The sequence below is a fragment of the Talpa occidentalis genome, unplaced genomic scaffold, assembly GCF_014898055.3.
Source record: "Talpa occidentalis isolate TD23 unplaced genomic scaffold, MPIMG_talOcc4v2.1 talOcc4.13, whole genome shotgun sequence".
Taxonomy (NCBI): domain Eukaryota; kingdom Metazoa; phylum Chordata; class Mammalia; order Eulipotyphla; family Talpidae; genus Talpa; species Talpa occidentalis.
In genome coordinates, this window is record NW_023601322.1 from 92243099 (window position 1) to 92263269 (window position 20171).

Genomic DNA, 20171 nt, shown 5'->3' on the forward strand with positions numbered 1-20171 from the left:
TCCTACTCCTCCTTGCTGACAGTCAATCATTACAATCACTTCCTTACAAATGCTTTCTACACACTTGCCCTTTTATAGGAAGAGGACATTACTCGCTATCTGAGACAAAAAGTTGGACTTAATGTTTCTCATCAAGAGACAACTGTGTTTATAGACCACAATGTCTCTAGGTGAAACAATCTCTAGAACTGACATTAAATATGGAGAGGTATGGAGTTTAGAAGTTCCAGACTTAGTAGAGATAATCAGGATGTACTTTAGATATTCTTTCTCTGTAACAGAGAAAGTATAAAGGGTGTGGCTTATATTAACTGTTAAGTTCTCAGAAGTGAGAGGATGCCACTAATTGGATGGCTTTCAGACTATTGGTAATTGATTGTTGCTGATCAATTAGAGTGTGTTTAAACTGAGTTCTGATTTTTTTTTCTTATATCAAAACAGTAATCAATATTTTCTTTCTTCAGATTTGGAGTATAGGAACTTTTTGTCTTGTTTCATTTTCTCCATTGGGAAACATGTTGTTATTAAACTTACTTTTTTTTAAAGATTTATTTAATTTTTAATTATACAAGAACTGGGGTACAGGCCAGAGGCGCAGGAGGGTGAGAGAATTCACCAGACACAGAGCGGGGAACAGAACAGGCAGATGGACCAAAAACACTGCCGAGGGGAGCAGTGGAAGACACAGGAGAGGTCTATCGTGCCATGTGGGTATCTCCCTGGCTGCCCGGGAATCGAACCTGCACTGCAGAGGCTGTGGACAGCTTCACAGCACTGTGCTCAACCCGCTGCACCACTAGGGAGGCCCTAAACTTAATTTATTCTTAATATGTGCTTAGAATCATACAGTGGAATATTCCTGGAGAAAGCCATAAGACGACAATGATTAGTTTAACTCCTAATACGTAGTCGTGGATGCCAGGTACTACATTAATGATAGCAGGGCATGATATTTACATCCCTAATCCCTAATCTTTATGTTCTCTCATGCACTAGAAGACAGCAATCACTACTACACTTCTGAGTGTACTAGTCTTCTCCAAGTACTTTGCCTTATCACTTGCAAGGTATTCTATAACTACCCTCTCTAAAGCTACTCTTTCACTTTCTGAAATGTATCCCATTTGTTCTGGTTAAGAACTATGATTGAGAATACCCATGGGCTTTCCTGGTAGCCCAGGGGTTAAGTCTTATCACTATCACCACTATGGCCTGAGTTCGATCCCTGGCCAGGGAGCTAGCCCACATATGGCACAGACCTCTCCTGTCTCATCTTTTGCTCCCCTCAGCAGTGTATTTCAATAGATCCACCTGTTCTGCTCCCCACTCTGTCTCTGGTGAATTCTCTCACCCCTGCACCACTAGCCTACATATCAGTTCTTCTACAGGAAAATAGAAATTAAAAAAAAAAATAGAGTACCTTATCGTCCCCCACATTCAGTTATGCGCTTTGTACTAGAAGAATCCCACTCATATGTGGTCACTGATAATATTTTATTACTTTTCTATCTCTGCAGCATCTTTAGTATCCTCTGGTCCCCTCTTTTCTTGCATAAATTGTCTTCTCTCTGTTTTCCTATCATTCTTACAAAAAAATTTCCACTTTTATAGACATTTATAAGCTTTTATAGTGCTACAATTCTCTCTAGAAGAATGTAAGAGTATGAATGTTGCATGAATTTATCTTTTAACACACTCAACTTTTTAAAGTTTCCCAGATTCTATGTGGGCCATAGGAAAATAAAACTTGGCATTTAATTTCCAGAAACATTAGATAGAGTTTAAAATCTGGCCAATATTTCTTCAAAAGAAAATTACAAAGAATTCAGAGAGTAATAACTCTCCGAGTTAAAGTTAAGATAAATACAAAGAGATAATATCAGTTAAATTCAAAGTAGAGATATATCGTGTGGTTTTCTGGTTTCTCTAACTGAAAACATGCCCTGAGAGACAATTACAGAGAGCTAATTATTTTTTTCAGTCCTAAAGGGTATTGGATTTAGAGACACACATTTTGTAAAATCAAATAAGAGCCACTACTAATCCAATGTTATTTACAGGAAATATCATTTGATGACAAGAATATTTGTGTATCAAAAATAGTCAGAGCAGTAAATGAAATAATTATATCTACTTCTTTTCCTTGGCTGTGCTTTTCTGTTAAAACTGCCAGAAAATATTTAAATACTGTTCCTGCTGGGGGAAAAAATCTCATAGTTGTACCCAAGGAAAGAGCAATACATGATCACAATATTTTTCACATTCTGAGGTGTTAATGAGTAGCAATTAGAAAAATAATGTATACTTTAAATTTCTGAATAAAAAATCTGAATTTAAAAAGAATATTGCATTGCTACAATTTTTTTTTTTTTAATCTTAAAGGATCCATAGTTCTGATGTGGTAATATAACTCTGAAGAAGTATGAAGCTATACCCCCAAATCATATACAGTGCTGTGAACCAATGTTACCTAATAAAAAATGATACAAATAAAAGTAAAGAATGCATAATCCTCTCAATAAGTCCACTCAAAACCTGACCCCATGTAAATTACATTCTTGATATCTGTGAAAATACATATTGACAGATATATCCACAGTTATTCACAGGTACTTAGTGTTACTTGTTTTAAAAAAATTACCTTTTATCACAAAGGACCATTTTTCAGTCTTGACTTAGACTTGCATTCATCCTCATCTTCACAGTGTCTTGTTCATACACCTTATATAGAACAAAAGGAGACCATCCAATGACCAACAATTTGAATCATGTTTGAAGTGGATACTAATATACTTTTATACAATTGGTAACATCAAGAGACTATAAAGTTTAACCAAATTCATTCAACCTAGCCCTAAAAAGTTAAAGCATTTGAAATAATCAAACTCTAAAATATTGAAAATATATACAATGGTTAATCACAAACCTTATAGTATAAACTATTTATAATATAAATGTAAATAAAGTATAACACAGTTATTAGTAATATTTATGGAATGCTTTGGATCTTATAAAATTGCTAATGTAGCATTACTAGTCTATTAATATATATATTATGCATTTTTAGATTTGCTTTGATCTAATACCTATTAAGTCAGATATTTGCTTACTTCTCATTGCATTGCAATACAAGTTAGGCTAATTCAATTTGATTATTTCATAGTTTGAATTTATTTAAAGATTTGAAACAGTTCTCTGCAGAAAAATTTTGTCTTCCTATTTATTATGATATCAGCACATTTCATCAGAGCAGTAAGCCCTGGAAATACAACTCAACAGCTGCTCTTCACTTTGCTTAATGTTTTGCTTCATGGCTTCTGTTCCACATTTTACTGTTTTTAAATTTATTTTCCTATTCCTTGGGAACATATGGTATTTCTTTCTTTTTGTGTTCTAAAGTATATTTATTGGAGCAATTGCTTTTGTAGGTTAGAAATACTCTTATTCTGAAGTTTATTTTAATTTTGATATCAGGAATGACACTTATCCATAGCTAAATAAGCTTTTACAGATGACCTCACTTCAGGAAAGTATAGAACAAAATTGCAGGAAGAACAATGATGCTACTATATTATAATATCCATTAAAGATAAAGAGTAAAAACAGACTATCTTTTCACAATAATCAAGTAATCCAAAATTTACTACAAATATATAGTAAATACTGATATTTAAAATGAAGTGTTGCACTTTGTGTTTTGTTTTATTGACAGAATACAGTTTCAATCATGATTTTTATTTTAAAAGAGTCTCTGAGTTGGTTTCCACTTATTATCCCTCTGTACCAAGAAGTGGTACAACTGGGGCCTCCCCTGGTGGCGCAGAGGTTGAGCACTGGGCTGTGAAGCTGCCCGTAGCCTCTGCAGCGCCGGTTCGATCCCCCGGCACCGGTGAGTGTCCCACATGGAGCGCAGACCTCTCCTGCCGCCCTCTGCTACCCTCAGCAGTGTACTTTGTCAGTCTGCCTGCTCTGTTCCCCGCTTTGGCTCTGGTGAATTCTCTCACCTTCCCGTGCTTCTGACTGTACCCAGTGCTTGTATAAATAAATAAATAATAAAAAAAATAAAAAATAAAAAAAATAAAAGAAGTGGTACAACTATGGAAAATTCTGTTAACAACCCATTCTAGTCCTTCACCCATACCATCTTTTGGAATAATTTCTTTATTATTTTTTTTCAATTTGCTTGAATGCCCCATCAGTTACTGGTTATTCAGGATATTAATTTATTCACCAATATGCTCAAAACAAATTAAAACAAAAATCATAGGATCAAAAAATATTATATATTGTTAAAGGGAAATCAAATCAAGAATATGTTTAGCTAATGCACACAAAAGAACTTCAAAATGTCACCTTAACAGTTAGAAAGCAACGATTAGGAGAATTACTTTGTGTAACAGAGAATAGGAGAGGTACTAAGAACTTAAAACCTCATTATATATGAATACACATGATTAATTTGACATATCAGATCTATTTTATGGAATATATGTAACAGAGTAATAAAATATAATATTTCCTGTTGTCTTCAATTTTGATTTAAATTTCCCAAACTGACAGCAACAAGTGGTAAGTGTCCCTCCACCTCCTAAAGTGCAGCATTTACTGAAAAAATGCAAAAATCAACAAGGAACTATAAACCAGAGACACACTATGGGGGGGCAAGGTTGAGGGGGAAGGCAGGTGAGATTAGGGACAAAATAAGGGGGGTGAGAATTATATGGGGAATATAACCAAGATGAAAATGTATACATTGTACATTGAAAAATGATGTAAAAAATATATGAAATAAAATAAAATAAAATAGAATAAAATAAAAATATGCAAAGCCTGGGTTCCATTGCTAAATCTTCTTTATCTGGCTCCTAGGTCATCAGTGGGGGTGAAAAGACTGGCTTTATCTTCAGACAGCAGATTCCTGCATGTGGGATAGACCCTGAGGGTGGTTTTGCTCTTTTGCCTGCTAGTGTTGAGGTAGGGGTCCCCAGAATATTTTACAATATGTTCACATTCTGTTACCACAGATTCACTTTTCATCTGGCTCTAACACATCAGCATCTCCACTTAACACTTCTCAGCATCTCCTTAGATGCTCTTTCTACAGGAGGCATTCTCTGACCTTTAGTGGAGGTCAAATATTCTTAATATCTGCTCCCCTGGCAGTCTCCTTCCACCTTTTATTCATGCAGACTCTGCAATTTCCTTAATGATCTTTATTCCCCCCACTATACTCCTTGAAGTTCAATACTACATTTTCTAAATTCATCATCCTGTCTGTTGTTCCTAACATAGTGACTGCACCTAATAAAATCTTAAAACAAATGTTTGAAACTAATAAGTAATCACATCAGTATCATGTAAGCCATACAATAAATCAGAGTAAATACTGTTAACATGTCTGAGTTTACTATGAAACTTAAAATGTTGCATGATCCCTTGCAATGACTTTTTTAGTTAATTCTAACATTACAAAAAGTCTGACTTTTTGAATCCCAAACCTGTCCTTATTTTTCTTTCTTTTTTTTTTAAAGATTTATTTATTTATGCATACAAGAGCTGGGGTACAGGCCAGAGTTGTGGGGGGTGAGAGGATTCACCAGAGACAGAGGGGGGAACAGAACAGGCAGATTGACTGAAATACACTGCTGAGGGGAGCAGGGGGTGAGTCAGGATAGGTCTGCTGTACCATGTGGGTAGCTTCCTGGCTGGCAGGAGTATCATACTAGTGCTGCAGTGGCTGAGGACAGCTTCATAGATCGTGTCTTAACCCCCTGCACCACCAGGGAGACTGATCTGTCTATTTTTCAATGCAAATAAGATTTCCTATTTTCTTCCTCTCAGCTTACTTCATTATCAGCATTTATATTACAACTAGGAATAGCAACTATTTTGTCTTTAGCTTGGTATGGGACAGAATGGCCTCCCTGAGATGTTCACAATAGGCATTCCCAAGACTTAGGCATGTAGATATTTTTAAAGTGAGGTCCATCAGGGCCCTGAAACCTTTATCACCCCCTTAACTACCCCCAAAAATGTAAATTGTGGTTATAACCCAGAATTAGGAATTTGACCAGAAATAATCTTTCTATGGGAGGAAAGCTAAGGCAAACATCTAATTACACAGCATTTGGACTCTGTCATACCGATGGAGGACAAGAATAGAAAAACTGGAAAGGAAGCCTCACAAGACTAAAACCTGACTCACACAAGTTGGTGGGGGTTGAGGGGAATAACATGACCATTAACCCTGCTGTAGAGGTCAGACCCTTAGGCACCAGTGCCTTATCATAAGGCTTGAGACCCAAGCAGGATCAGATGCTACAGGGAGTGGAGCACAGACCTGAGGGGAAAGATACGGAGATCAGGCCCAACCTGGAATCTCTGGTCCCTTTCTAGTTTTGCCTGTTACCCCAACATCGGCAACAAGCAGGCCACTCCATGGAGGAGTGACCCCTCCCAAAGAGAAAAGGACTATATCAGTGCAGTCTCTGCACAGGCTCGGGCAGCATTCCCACTGCCCACCTGTGACTATGCAGGTGCTTCCTCTCACCCACTCTCTCCCTCTGCAGGGCAGCAGCTTCCTGCCTGCCCGCGACCTGGCAAGGCCGCCCACCTGCAACCAATCAGGCCTCTTGGCAAAACCTGTCCCTTTCTCTTCCCTAATAAACCTGCTCTTTAAATATAACTAAAGTCTCTGTCTCATGGAGAAACTCGCCTGGAAAACTCGCCACATGCAGCTGAAACAGGAGCTCTGGCGACACCTTTCCCAGAGTGAACCCAAGGACCCCACGCACTGCAAAACTATATCAATGCCAGTCACCCTCTCCTTCCATGTGAGTCCCCCTCCTGTCTCCTCTAGCCCTGTTACGGAGCAACCCCTATATAAAACGGGTTGCTTGGCTGTGGGTCCTCACCAGCGCATTTACAAGGGACTTATTAATACTCCACTACAGGCACACACAAAAGGTTAACAAAAGGTTTACTTACAAGGGAAAGGGAAATGAGGAAATGTACAACTCAGGGAGAAAATAGGGAAATAAAGTCTTTACTGCGTCCTACCCGACCCGCCGACATTGCAAACCCCAAAGGCACTCCGAGGGCTGCCCGAGCTGCAAGCTGGCGGCGAGCCAAAAAGGGAATCCCCCAAAGCCCACGTGTCTGGTTTTATACCAAACCTGGCTGCTTAACCCCACCCTCAGGTTCCAGCAACCTTCCCTTTGCTGTGATGGGATTTGGAGTTCCCAGTGTCCTGATGGCTTTGGTCTGGAGTGGGGGTGGAGTCCACAAAGCCTGTATGGAATTAGCTTTAGGACATCCATTTTCCCCTAACAGCCCCAGATTCCAATTTCATTTCTTAGCTCAAGATATTCACCCTTTACTTGCCTTACTGTCTGCAGAATCCACCTCTATGTAGAATCCCCATAATTAAATTTGTGGGATTTTTTTGATCCTAATAATCTGTGTGCTACTAATTTGCTCACTCAGCCCACGAAAAACCTAGAAGTGCTTCATGTAGTCCCTTGCCTTGTGTTTATTTCCTTTTCATCCTTTATGTCTAATCCATAAGAATGCTTTGTATCTCTTTCACAAATCTCTGCCTAAGGGCTCCAATCCAAGAAAGCATAGAAAGAAAAAATAATTTTCTTTCTACTCTTTGAAATTCTTGACTCAACCATCCCCACAATAAAACACTGATAAACAGTAGGGAAAAAGTTCAATAATATGTATACTTATCTTAAAAAAAATAATAATAAGGTGAAGATCTTTTATAGGCAGCTACCAGGAAGGCACAGAAGATAGTACCTGGTTGTTACTTTAAGAGATTTGGTAACACCCCCTTCCTCCTGGTAGAGCTAGGGAGACATCTTTACAAACAGAGATTTTTCCTTTAAATATGTAAATGTCTCTTACAAAATCTTAACTTCTACTTGTTTTTTCAGAGATTTTCCTTTCCCTGCTGTTTCTTAAAAATAACTAGCCCTAAAGACTCCTACTCCAAAGGCATGTTTTGGGGTGGCACATTCTGCTCCCCCATAAAAAATATAATTTCAAAATATGGTAAAAAGACAAATAAGACCAAATACTACTGCATGAATGAGAAGAATAGGAGTGACAATAAAACTGAGAACAATTAAGAAGAACTATATAAAACTGGGAATCACAGTTAATAGGTGAAAAATCTTACTCAGCAGACTTAATGGTTCTGGGAGCAATTTCTTTTTGCCCAAAGTCATTTTGACTCAGGGTAACCTATTTTAGCATTACCTTAGCATATCCCTTGAGGAATCACTGCAGAATTTACTGGAGTTAACATGAACTGACTGACTTCACTCCATTCACTAGCTGTCAGCTGAAGACAAAAATTCTTACATGTACTGGAGCATATGCCAAGTAAAATACATGCAAAATTCTCTATTAAAATAAACCAACCGTGATAAATGCAAATCTGTTGTATATACTGTCAATTACTTTACATGACATACCAATGTTAGGCAGTTTTCCCCTCCTTGGGATCACCATTATTACAAAATAGAAAACAGGCCCAAGATGGAGTTGTTTATGTTATAACTCACCCAAGGCCTATGACCAACTTAATTGCAGTTTTGTTAGCGGGCAGACTAAAGGGCATTCCGGACACCCAAACTCCTTGCTCTAAATGAGTTCTGCCATCCACTGTATAAAGATAAAAAAATACACTTAGTGTCTAAGACCTTCACAGAAAAGAACTTTAACAGAACTAATGTGCCATAGAAAGAAGAGGCAAGAATATAATAGTTTCCAATTAAACACCCAAAGTTAGCATCCCTTTGTGGGTAAATGACAGCCAACCAATGTGGGGCCACTGAGGCCTGAAAAATTGCCACAAGTATAAAGAATCTTCTTGTGGGGACCTATAAGAAAGGGCCAGATGGGGTAAGACAATTCCAGAAAGAAAAGAGCAAAATCAAAATGCAAGCTACAATAGGGCTGCAATATTAGCCTCCCCACAAGTTTCTCTCCCCATGACCTCCAAGTCCCTGGTGCAAGCCAAGGTCGAGAAGCAAGCTCAGCTGCTTCTTCACATGTCTCTCCTCCTTGTGCCTTCCAAAATAGAAAACAGGCCCAGTATCTCCAACTGTTACAGAGCAACCCCGATATAAAACGGGTTGCCTGGCTGTGGGTCCTCACCTGCGCGCTTACAAGGGACTTATGAATACTACAGTACAGGCACACACAAAAGGTTAATAAAAGGTTTATTTACAAGGGAAAGGGAATTAAGGAAATGTACAACTCAGGGAGAAAATAGGGAAATAAAGTCTTTAATGCATCCTACCCAATCCGCCGATCTGGAAACCCAAAGGCACTCTAAGCTGCAAGCTGGCGGGGAGCCAAAATGGGGGACCCCTCCAAAGTCCAGGTGTCTGGCTTTATACCAACCTGGCTGCTTAACCCCACCCTTAGGTGCCAGCCACCTTCCCTTTGGTGGTGATGGGATTTGGAGTTCCCAGTGTCTTTGGCTTTGGCCTGGGGTGGGGGTGGAGTCCACAAAGCCTGTATGGAATTAGCTTTAGGACATCCTTTTCCCCCTAACACTTCCTCCGCTCCCAAGGCCTCCCAGTCTTTACTAGTTTCTCCTCCCTGGTCAGCTCCACCCTTCCTTGGGTGGGGCAGGAAAACTGGAACCCACTTTCTATGCTATGTTTCAGATTTTCCCCAAAGTGGAACTTTAATAAACCAATCAATCTGGAGGGGCTCATGGTCAACCTCAGTGAAGTCACCTGCTTAAAACACCCCCACCTCTGATTTCCTTTGCCTGAAACAATCTTTTTTTTTTTTATTTAATAACCTGGTCCCAGCCTCTTTCTGACTATAAAAACCTTCCTTGGGTGCAGCCCTTTACAGAAACTTTCCACTTGCCAGAGGAGATGCTGCCCCATTCATGAATTGTGTAGCAAAGTCAATTAGATCTTTCATTTTGTTCAGATGGATTTGCTTTTTAACACACCAAAAGGGCTCTCTTATGTGTAGTGTGGACATCTTGGCAAATGTGTCCCTTTGAACTGGAGTAATGGGCACAGCAATGTAAAATATAAGAACAGGTTATTTCAAATCTGATATTCCTTTAGCACTCTCCATTTATGTATCACTGAATGCTGAAGCAGGCAAAGTTTGTTTCTTCCACAAATACTGCTTAAAAGTCCAGCAATATTTAATTACTATCCACCAATTTATCCTGTCAATTCTGACTTATTAGGTGCATCTTCCAGAATAACTGCTTCAAAAATTTCCTCCCCATAAGAAAGGAAAAGATTAGCTCTTACTACAGCAGCAGACATCTCCATAAAAGGGGGAGAGATCATGTTCCCCAACCCACTTAATTAGGAGTTGAGCATCCAGGTGAAACTATATAACACAGGAGGGGCTTAAGGGGTTCAGAGGAGGAAGAGACACATGTAAATGAAGGGTGTTGCCTGCTTCTTGGCCTGAGGCTTGCACTGAGGACTTGGGGGAGATGGAAGGAGCCACATAGAAAAGAGATGTGTAGAAACAGTTGAAAACACAATTGTGAGGGAGAAACACAGGATGGCTGACAATGACAGCCATTTTCTTGACTTATATCTTGATTGTGCTACTTTCTCTACTGATCCTTTCTGCCCCTTCCTATGGGTCCCCTCCAGAAGGTGCCTTAGATTTGTGGCAAGTTTTTAGTCCTCAGTGGACCTGCTTCAGGTGAACCCTGTTTGGCTGGGCATTTACCCACAAGAGAGGTAACTCTGGATGTTTCTATGAGAAACTACTGGCCTTTCTTCTTTTTTCTCTCTGTTCACACTAACCCGAATAACATTTTTTCACACTAAGCATGCTTTGTCTTTATACACATGGCTGGATCCCATTAAGTCATGCAGATTTGGGGGTTCCAGCATACCCCACAGTCTACCCACTAACACTGTGAGCATAATTTTTAAACTTTCATTAGCTAGTGAGAAAAAAGCAAATTGGCTTTTTAAATCTTGGTTTTCTGCTACTGTTCCACTGAAATTGCAAATTTCTCCCATCTGTTCCGCCTTTTCTCACCTATTTTCCTTTGGTTTTATGTGATTATCATTTTTTTTTTTGTGATTATCAATTAGAAGCAAAATCACATCGAAAAATATATTGAACCAGAGAGGCAACATGGCGGCGAGGAGACGCTGCGAGTAAGATCTCCCATTAAAAAAAGTTAATAGGGAGGAAAAGCGGCAGGTCCCAGTGAGAACTGGGACACGGAAGATAAACGGATGACTCCAGGAAACTACCCGAAGAAGAAAGTTGCCATAAAAGAGGACCAGAAGGGAGGGAAGCGCAGAACCCTCCTCCCCTCCCCCGCCCACAAAGTCGGCACTCTCCGACCTGCAGAGAGGAGGGAAACAACAAACCGAAATGGCCAACAAGAAAAACGGATGCAGCAAGTGGGAATGTGAGTGGAAAGGAACTATTGCAGCCACCACACCCCGTGAACGGGAGCTGTGGAGAACCCTGCAGGATCCGCCGCAGAGGTGAGCTCCAGGCGCCATTAAAGAGAAACCCCGCCCAGGAGGAGACCAGCACCAGCACACAGCCCCGGCTGCCCGGTAAGCTTGCGCGGAAAGCGGCGCGCTGAAAAAGCAGACGCGGATCCGGATCGGATCGCAGCTGCCCAGGTCCCCGCGCCTGCGACCTAGGCTTGCGGGGAGACCACGGAGGCCCTCCCTGAGTGAGCAGGAACCAGGCGCCCAGGCAGGGGAGCGGGATTCAAAAGGCGCCATTCCCGCGCCCCTGATCTGGGCTACAGCCCGCGTCCTGGAACTGAGGGCTTTGGAACTGAGACCCGGGGCACGAAATTAGGGGCGTGGGTTCCCCACGACGGTGGGGCACAAGGCAGACACAGCACCCCAAAGCCATTGAGGTGTACCCTACCATCCCCGCTCTGCTCCCTGTCCCACAGGGTGGAAAATCAGCTCCCCAAGGGCTCTAGGAGAGATCTCTGGCGCCACCTAGCGACTTGAAGCCAGCAGAGGCTCCTGAAGGAGCTAGTGGCCAGCTGGGGAGTTAGCCCACACCGGGCCCCTTCCGAACAAGTAGTCTGAGCCCACAGGGAGAGCGAGCACCCACAGCCGGGGCAGACCAGGCACGCAGAAGAGTGTGCCTGAGACCAGACGTGCAGGGAGTGTGTCCCACATCACCATTTAAGAACAGGGACATTTCTTCAGTAAAGACTACCTGCACAAGGCTTCCTCAGGAGCCAGAGGTGAGCAGGGGAAGTTCGCCCACGCCAGACCCCCTCTGGCCTGCAGTCCAAGCCCAGAGGGGAGCAGGAACCCACCGCCGGGGCAGACCAGGCGCACAGGGGAGTGTGTCCCCACATTGGCATTTTAGAACAGGGACCTTTCTCCAGTAAAGACTGCTTGAAACTGACAGATGACTCCTGGAGGAACCAGAGGGGAACAGAGAAGCCCACCCAAGATGCCGGCCAGTCCCAACAACACAGTGTCCCAACGCATACGGCAAATTAGAAAACAGACAGTAGGGAGGAGAAGAACCACACGCAACCTAGCAACTCCCCAGAGAAAAAGCACACCACAAAAAGAAAACCAGCCCCCAGATTGCAACGACAATAACTTGGAAGAATTTCTGAGCCTTCCAGAAAGAGAATTTAAAATTGCCGTGATTAAAAAACTGACAGAAGTCATAAAGGAAAACAATGATAAGGGAAAAATAATCAATGATCAGAAGAATGCAATTGAGTCCCTAGAGAGGGAAAACAATGGTCAGAAGAAAGAAAATGAGTCCCTAAAGAGGGAAGTAAAAGAAATGCAGGAGATCAAAGAATTAATGGAAGAACTAAAGAATTCTGGGAAAAGCAATGAAAGCAGAATAGATGAAATGGAAGAACGAATAAGTAATCTTGAAGACACAGAAATAAGAAGAACCAAAACAGAAAAGGAAAGAGAAGTACGAAGGAAAAAGAACGAAGAAAGACTTCAGGAACTATCTGACTCCATGAGGAAAGGAAATATAAGAATTATAGGAATACCAGAAGGAGAGGAGAGAGATGTAGGAACAGAGAAAATATTCAAAGAGATAATTGAAGAGAACTTCCCAAATGTGAAGAAGGAGCTGAAAATTGATATACAAGAAGCAAGAAGAACACCAAACTTCCACGACGAAAGGAAAAATACAGCAAGACACATAATAGTAAAGCTCCCAAGAATCCAGGACAAGGAAAAAATAATGAAGCTGGCAAGAGGGAAGAAACAGATAACATTCAAAGGAAAGCCAATCAGGCTGACATCAGACTTCTCCGAAGAAACACTACGGGCAAGGAGAGAGTGGAGGGACATAGTCAACAGACTCCAAGAAAACAGATGCCAACCAAGAATACTCTATCCCGCAAAGCTCTCCTTCCTCTTTGAAGAAAGAATATGGACCTTCCCAGACAAACAGAAACTCCGGAATTTCATTGCAACTAAACCCCCACTCCAAAAAATACTACAAGGAGTCCTAAAGCCAGAATCTCAGAGGGACGAATAACAATGAAAGAAGGCCAAAAAAAAAAAAGTTATTAAAAGAATAAATAAATAAAATCAAAGGAAAGACAAACACAATGGCAAATACAGATGTTAACATATCAATATTAACTCTACATGTAAATGGACTAAACTCTTCAATAAAAAGACACAGAGTTGCAGCCTGGATTAAGAAACAAAACCCAACCTTTTGCTGTCTCCAGGAAACACATTTAGCTACAAAAGATAAAAATAGGCTCAAAGTTAAAGGATGGAAAACAATCCTACAAGCAAATGGACCAAAAAAGAAAGCAGGAACAGCTATACTTATATCAGATAAAACAGATTTCAAACTCAAAAAGATAAAAAGAGACCCCAATGGTCACTACATTATGATCAAGGGGACAATACTTCAAGAAGAAATAACACTCATTAACATATACTCACCAAACGAAGGAGCACCAAAATATATCAGACAACTGTTGTCCTCTCTGAAAACAGACATCAGAGAAAACACATACGTAGTGGGAGACTTCAACACACCACTATCAACAATGGATAGATCAACAAGACAAAAAATAAATGAAGAAACCAAAGCTCTAAATAAGGACCTAGAGCAATTGGGCTTAACAGACATCTATAGAACACTAAACCCCCAAAAAACGGAGTACACATTTTTCTCAAGCGCACACGGATCATTCTCCAGGATCGATCACATACTGGGGCACAAGACAAACATCAACAGATACACCAAGATTGAAATCATATCAACCATCTTTTCTGACCATGAAGGCATCAAACTAGAAATAAACCATAAAAAGAAGGCAAGGAACTTTCCTACCTCATGGAGATTAAAAACCACACTACTGGAAGACCATTGGACTAATGAGGAGATCAAAGAAGAAATTAAAAAAATTTTTGAATTGAACGACAAGGAGGACACCAATATCCTAAATGTATGGGATGCAGCAAAAGCAGTAATAAGAGGAAAATATATAGCAATAGAAGCTCACATCAAGAAACAAGAAAGAATGCAAAGAAACAACCTAATCTCGAAGCTCAAAGATCTAGAAAAAGAACAACAAAAAAACCCCAAAACCAGTAGAAGAAAAGAAATAATAAAAACCAAAGCAGAAGTAAATGAAATTGAAACTAAAAAAACAATCCAAAAGATCAATGAAACCAAGAGGTGGTTCTTTGAAAAAATCAATAAAATAGACAAACCCCTAGCCAGGCTCACAAAGGAAAAAAGGGAGAAAGCACAAATAAAGAGGATCATCAATGAAAGAGGAGAAATCACAACGGACACAGCAGAAATCAAAAGAATAATCAGTAACTACTATGAACAGTTATATGGAAACAAGTTTAACAATCTAGAGGAGATGGACAAATTCCTACAACTCTACAATCACCCAAAGCTAGATAAAGAAGAAATAGAACACCTAAACAGACCAATTACAATTAGCGAAATTGAAATGGTAATCAAAAACCTCCCCAAAAACAAAAGCCCAGGACCTGATGGATTTACAAATGAATTCTACCAAACATTCAGAGACGAATTAGTGCCTATCCTTCACAAACTCTTCCAAAAAATTGAGAAGGAAGGGACAATACCAAACACGTTTTATGAAGCCAACATTACACTAATACCAAAACCGAACAAGGACAACACAAAAAAGGAAAACTACAGGCCAATCTCCCTAATGAACACTGATGCAAAAATCCTCAATAAAATTTTAGCTATCAGAATCCAACAATGTATCCATAAGATAATTCACCACGACCAAGTAGGATTCATTCCAGGGACACATGGATGGTTTAACATCCGAAAATCAATCAACGTTATCCAACACATCAACAAAAAGAAATGTAAAAACCATATGATAATATCAATAGATGCTGAGAAAGCTTTCTACAAAGTGCAACACCCATTCATGATAAAAGCCCTTGAAATTCTTGGGATACAAGGAACATACCTCAATATCATAAAGGCCATCTATGACAAGCCAACAGCCAGTATCATTCTCAATGGTGAAAAGCTGAAAGCAATTCCATTAAGATCTGGAACAAGACAAGGATGTCCACTCTCACCACTGCTTTTCAATATAATACTGGAAGTCCTAGCCAGGGCAATAAGACAAGAGAAAGACATCCAAGGAATCCAAATAGGAAAAGAAGAAGTCAAACTATCACTATTTGCAGACGATATGATATTACACATAGAGAACCCCAAAAACTCCACAGAAAAGCTAATTCAACTCATCAATCAGTTCAGTAAAGTGGCAGGATACAAAATCAACACGCAAAAGTCAGTAGCCTTACTATACACAAACAATAGATCTGAAGAAGAAGAAATCAAAAAAACCATCCCTTTTGTTATTGAAACAAAAAAAATCAAATATTTGGGAATAAATCTAACAAAAGAGGTAAAGGACCTATACAAAGAATACTATAAAACACTGTTAAAAGAAATAGAAGAAGACACAAAGAAATGGAGAGACATCCCCTGCTCATGGATTGGAAGAATAAACATTATTAAAATGGCCATCCTTCCAAAAGCAATATACAGATTCAATGCTATTCCAATCAAAATTTCAATGTCATTCTTCAAAGAAATAGAACAATTATTGATGAAATTCATATGGAATCACAAAAAACCCCGAATTGCCAAAGCTCTCCTGAAAAAGAAAGAAGGGAATGGAGGCATCACACTCCCAGACTTCAAACTATACTACAAAGCCATAATCATCAAAACTGCATGGTATTGGAACAAGAACAGACATACAGACCAATGGAATTGAATAGAAAATCCAGAAATAAACCCACAGATTTATGGTCAACTAATCTTTGACAAAGGAGCAAAGACTATGCATTGGAACAAAGAAAGTTTGTTCAATAAATGGTGCTGGGAAAGCTGGGTTGCTACATGCAAAAGAATGAAGCTTGACCACTACCTCACACCATACACAAAAATCAACTCAAAATGGATTAAAGAACTAGACATAAGACCTGAAACCATAAAATACATAGAAGGAAATATAGGCGAAACACTACGTGATTTGCACATCAAAGACATCTTTACAGACACATCACCCAAAGCAGTGATAGTGAAGGCAAAGATAAACAGCTGGGACTACATCAAATTAAAGAGCTTTTGCACAGCAAAAGAGACAATAACAAAAACAAAGAGAAACCCCACCAACTGGGAGAACATTTTTGCACCCAACACTAATGATAAAGGACTGATCACAAAAATCTGCAAAGAGCTGATGAGACTCAACAACAACAAAGAAAATAACCCAGTCAAAAAATGGGCAGAAGAGCTAAAAAGAAACTTCTCTGAAGAGGAAATGCAAATGGCCAACAGGCATATGAAAAAATGTTCAACATCACTTGTCATCAGGGAAATGCAAATCAAAACTACCATGAGATACCATCTTACACCAGTGAGAATGGCACATATTAAAAAAACTAGCAACAACAAATGTTGGCGAGGGTGTGGAGAAAAAGGAACTCTTCTGCACTGTTGGTGGGAGTGCAAACTGGTCCAACCACTGTGGAAAGCTGTGTGGAGATTTCTGGACCTACTAAACATAGAGCTTCCATAGGATCCAGCAATTCCACTCCTAGGTATTTACCCAAAGGACACAGAAACATCCATTCCAAAGAACACCTGCACCCCTATGTTTATACCAGCACTGTTTACAATAGCTAAGCTTTGGAAACAACCCAAATGCCCAAAAATAGATGACTGGATCAAGAAGATGTGGTACATATATACCATGGAATATTACTCAGCATTCAAAAAAGATAAACACATGCAATTTGCAGCAACATGGATGGCGCTGGAAGGGATCATTCTCAGCGAAATAAGCCAAAAAGAAAAAGAAAAATACCGGATGGTCTCACTCATAGCAGGAATCTAGAAAACTTAAATAAGGGACCAGGAAAATGAATAACTATAAGAAAGTGAAAATCAAAATCAACAAATAACTATGAACCAGAGACACTTTTAGGGGGGCGGGGGCGGGAGGGGAGAGATTGGGGTCAGAATGGGGGGGCTGCAATTGTATGGGGAATATAACAATAAAATTTATAAAAAAAAAAAAAGAAGCAAAATCACATCTACTAAAACATATCATTAACTGATGCACTTGATGCAGCCACAAAGTACACACCACTCCCATTTTCTTTTTTCCTCTGGCCTGAACAAACCCTGTGTTTTTTGCTTTTGTTTTACATTCAAATGGCAAAAAGCCTGCTACAAGTATTAGGGAGAAAGGATGTTCTGAGCTAATCCCATATAGGCTTTGTGGACTCCACCCCACTCCAGACCAGAGCCATCAGGACATTGGGAAAGACAAATCCCGTCACCACCCAAGGGAAGGTTGCTGGGACCTGAGGGTGGGGTTAAGCAGCCAGGTTTGTTATAAAAACCAGATACATGGGCCTTGGGGTCTCTCTCTCGCTCTCTTGCCTCTTGGCTTCACGGCTCGTGGCTCGCGGCCAGCTCTCAGAGTGCCATTTGGAATTCCATATCAGCAGAAAGAGTAGGACGCATTTAAGACTTTACTTACCTCTTTTCTCCCTGAGTTGTACATTTCCTCATTTCCCCTTCCCTTGTAAATAAACCTTTTATTAACCTTTTGTGTGTGCCTGCAGTAGAGTATTGATAAGTCCTCACAAGTGCACGGGTGAGGACCCCACAGTCAGGCAACCCGTTTTATATCGGGACTGCCCTGTAACCCAAGGAGAACATCAAATTCCTGATCACCAGACCATGGCAAAAGCAAGCTGGTGTCCATCAGTATCACCAGATGCTTGTGTCACCAGGATGGGCATGCTGAACTGTGCCCTCCCTTTCTACTTTCCTGTAACTCTGGACAAGTCCCCCTGCCCTCTAGCAAAGAGCAGGACTGTGTTCTTTCAGATGCTACTCTGCTGCTCTCCTCAAGCTGTTGACAAATAGATCTACTTTCCTTCTCAAACTCTGTTTTATTTTATTGGCCAAGGGAACTGAGACTGGCCACCATACCAGTAGCACATTTATTATTCTACATATTGATAAAGCTTAAGCAATTACTAAACATACTAATCGACAGAGGCATGACCAACAGATTTCAAGGCTGATCATCTGAACAACTTCCAGAATGGAAACCAAATAAAATACAAAACAAAATTCATCTGAAACTTATAGACGTGTGATTTTTTAATGGCCAAGGAATAATTAAATGCTAGTGATTAAAAAAAAAGTGTTAGGAGTACCACTGACAGTGCTTTTCCAAAAACTAGAACTTAGTTACTATATGGAAAGGAGAGGAGTAATAGGGAAAAGTCATTAAAACTGCTTGTTCACTTGAGAAACTAATAGAATTGATCTAATTGGCATTGTCATCTACAATTTCTGCCCAGAATTTGGGTCTTTTTGGGTTTTAGGTAGAAAGCTTATTTATAATATGTTCATCTAACTTGTTCCATGGATAACACTTTTTGGTTTGGTCTATATGCTAAGAAGGGGACACATAAACTTGTGAGCAGAGGGCTCCCAAATGCCGTCCAATGACAGACTTTCAGTTACCAAAATATATCGAATGTTTATGGAACCTGCCTTGCAACAGTTTTCTACTCTGCCCAGTTTCTAATTCCCTATGCCTCCATCCTTAAGCTTCTCAAGAAAGAAAATTGCTTAAGAGCTTTTATTTAATACTAATATCCTTGTGTCAAATATAAATCTCATCATCTTCTGAAAAACGTGTCAATTGGACGTGATCAGATTTGACATCATGAGCCAGCGCAACTTTGATTTAAAGAGATCTCTATTTGCACTTTTAACTCTCAATACCTGAAGTGTTTATGGGATATAATCACAGAGAGTCATCATACTGATCCAAATAAATTATCCTTATTAGAGATGAGGGATATCTGCTAAATCTAAACTCTTCTAATAAGTATTCAATTCAATATTGTAATACCAGAAATACATCTTGCAATGAATTTTTAAATTTAAAGAGGCAAGGATTAAAAGTTATTTTGGCTTTCTCCGCTCAGAAAAGTAGGAAGGAGTTTAGTGCAGTATGACAGCTATTTGATTCTTCAGTGTGCAAAGATAGCCGCCCCAGATGGTTTTCAAATTTTTTTTAGGAAGCAAAGGTGACAGGTAATGCTTCCTTATTATTAGATGACACAGAGAACATTCATCTGTAGGAAAAAAATGAAGTTTCTGAGTCCCTGGATTCAGCATTTGAATTAGAAAAGGGCACAAAGACACCCATGAATACTTAGGTTTTCTTGAAATCATATTATATATGGCCTCCATTTTGCTTTGTCTACTGGCATCGGGGATGCAGACTGAGACAGCATCCTTATAATAATCAGAGAAAAAAAGTAAATGTCTTACATATTTCAAAATAACCTGCAAGCCCCTTACGACTGGGAGAAAATCCTGTAACATATATTTCCCTAGCATTTAAGAAAATAAAAAAAATATTGCCAAAGAAAGTGAACGAGAGGGTATTTCAGAAAATGAAAATCACAGGAGAGATTAAAGGTGGTGACAACTGACACTCTAGATCCTATAGCTTCAAAGTGTGGTCTGAACCAGCAACAGGGTTTAGATTTTATGAAAAATGCAGAATGCACTCTGACAAGTGATAGCCCTCTACGTGA